Consider the following 2,500-nt stretch of genomic DNA (forward strand, 5'->3'; position numbering starts at 1 on the left):
GCGTAGGCTGAGAGAGAGATAGAGAGAGGGAGATAGAGAGAGAGAGAGAGAGAGATAGAGAGAGAGAGAGGGAGAGAGAGAGAGATAAAGAATGAGGAGGGAGAGAGAAAAAGAACAATATAATCAGAGTCAACAACCTTAAAGTCTAAGGTTTACACTAGTAACAACAACAACAACAACAACAACAACAACAATGATGGCATAAATAGTAAAATGCATCGAAGAAAGGAAGGGAAGAAGGTAGGAAAGTAGAACTGACTAGAGAGAGAGAGAGAGAGAGAGAGAGAGAGAGAGCGAGAGTGAGAGAGAGAGGGGTGTAGAAGGAACGGAGGGCGATGTAAAGAAATAAGAAAGAAATGATGAAAGAGGAAAAAGGAAAAAAAGATGATGAGTAAGAGTAAGGAGGAGGGGGAGTGAGAGGAGGGGAGGAAGGAGATGAGGGGATGTTTGAGGGGAGAGCAGCATTTGATGAAGGAAGCAATGAAAAGTGATTTTGTTTCGAAACGATGTAAATAATTAATTGAGTTCTTTGATTTGACATTTCCAGAAACATTTTAAATTCGGGACTGGTAAATGTCTTTGACAAACAGGTAGAAAGAAAAGGGAAGAGAGAGAATGAGAGAAAGAGAGAGGGTGAGAGAGAAAGGGAGAGAGAGATAAGGAGAGAAAGGGAGACAGAGAGAGACAGAGAAATAGAGACATAAATTACTCCTCACTTTCCTCGCACTCTCTCCATTTCTCCATCTCTTCATCTCTCTCTATCTCTTTCTCTTTCTTCGTGTGGTAAGAAGTTTGCTTTCCAGCCGCACAGTTCCGTGTTCAGTCTTATCACGTGGCACCCGGGGCAAGTCTCTTCTATTGCAATCTCAAGTCGACCAAAGACTTGTGAGTGGTGAATTAAGTACACGGAAACTGAAAGAAACCTAAGTTGGCACACACACACACACACACACACACACATATGCATGTTTGAATATATATATATATATATATATATATATATATATATATATATATATATATATGCGTGTATGTATAGACATATATACATGTATATTATGTGCGTGTCTTTGTATGTATGTTTACCCCACTACTGCTTGACAACTGGTGTTGGTTTGTTTGTGTTCACGTAACCTAGCATTTCAGCAAAACTTACTGGGATCGATCTATTCGACTAAAAAATCCTTCAAGGCGGTGCCCCAGTATGGCCGTAGTTTAATGACAGAAACAAGTAAAAAAATCGATATTAAAATCACCAACTGCTGTCTTATAAAAAATACACATTCGATATTCTGCTCCTGAGTCCGTTGCGAATTGAGAGAAAATGTAAGAAAAAGAAAATCCTGAAACAAACAGGTTAGTCACAGATGAAATAGCTTTGAATAAAGTCTGCTCGATCACAGCCGACCTGGTGTTATACAATAACTATGAAAACGATGGCAACGACAGCCGTATTCTTCACCCACCTCTCAGTAGTGAGCCTATCCGCGACGAAGGACTATATCCGAAACGTTATACTTTTCTCCTGCTAACTACAATGCCCAATCCACCTTCCCCAGAACATCCTTTTGTACTCTAAGCACAAGTCCCGAAATTTTGGGGGAGGGGGCCAGCCGATTAGATCGACCCGAGTACACAACTGGTACTTAATTTATCGACCCCGAAAGGATGAAAGGCAAAGTCGATCTCGGTGGAATTTGAACTCAGAATGTAACGGCAGACGAAATACCGCAAAACATTTCGCTAAGCATATAAGAGTGAGATAAAGAGGCCAATAGCATAAGTAAATTTATATTTATATTTATATTTTATGTAGAATGTAATATATATATATATATATATATATATATATATATATATATATATATATATATATATATATATATATATATATATATATACAGGGTGCGTAAGATATTTCAGGACACCTTTATGCTTATAGAAAACAGATATATAATAACAGATAATAATTTTATTTATCAAAAAGTGTTATGAGGATAAAAATAAACCTTCTTTTCTATAATGTTATTCAATATAGCCACCTTCAGCTTCAACAACTGCTTCTATACGAGATCTAAATCATCTCCATGCTCGAATCGAGTGGTCCTGGTCCATTTTAGACATTACTCTGACTATGGCAGCTTTCAAAGAATCTTTGGAGTTATGGGTGTGTGCATTCGCCTCTCTCTCTGAACAACGTTCCGTATGTGATAGTTCAATGGCTTGAGGTCTGGGGAATTAGGATGCCAAATGTTAGGGGTTATGTGATAATGAACATTTTCAGCTATCCATTCCTGTGTTACTAGAACCATGTGATAGTGCAGAGCCTTACTGAAACACTTATGGCCTTCCATTGTATACGCTCTCTATCCAAGGTTTAACAATTATTTAAAGGACCTAAATGTAGGCGGCTGACAGCCCCTAAAACTATGACAATTGCAGGAAATTTTGTATGCATAACACTTGGAATTTCAGAAGGGTTTGCTCATAACCATCTGTC

Source organism: Octopus bimaculoides, chromosome 5 (genome assembly GCF_046866305.1).
Source record: "Octopus bimaculoides isolate indiv1 chromosome 5, ASM4686630v1, whole genome shotgun sequence".
In the NCBI taxonomy this organism is placed as follows: domain Eukaryota; kingdom Metazoa; phylum Mollusca; class Cephalopoda; order Octopoda; family Octopodidae; genus Octopus; species Octopus bimaculoides.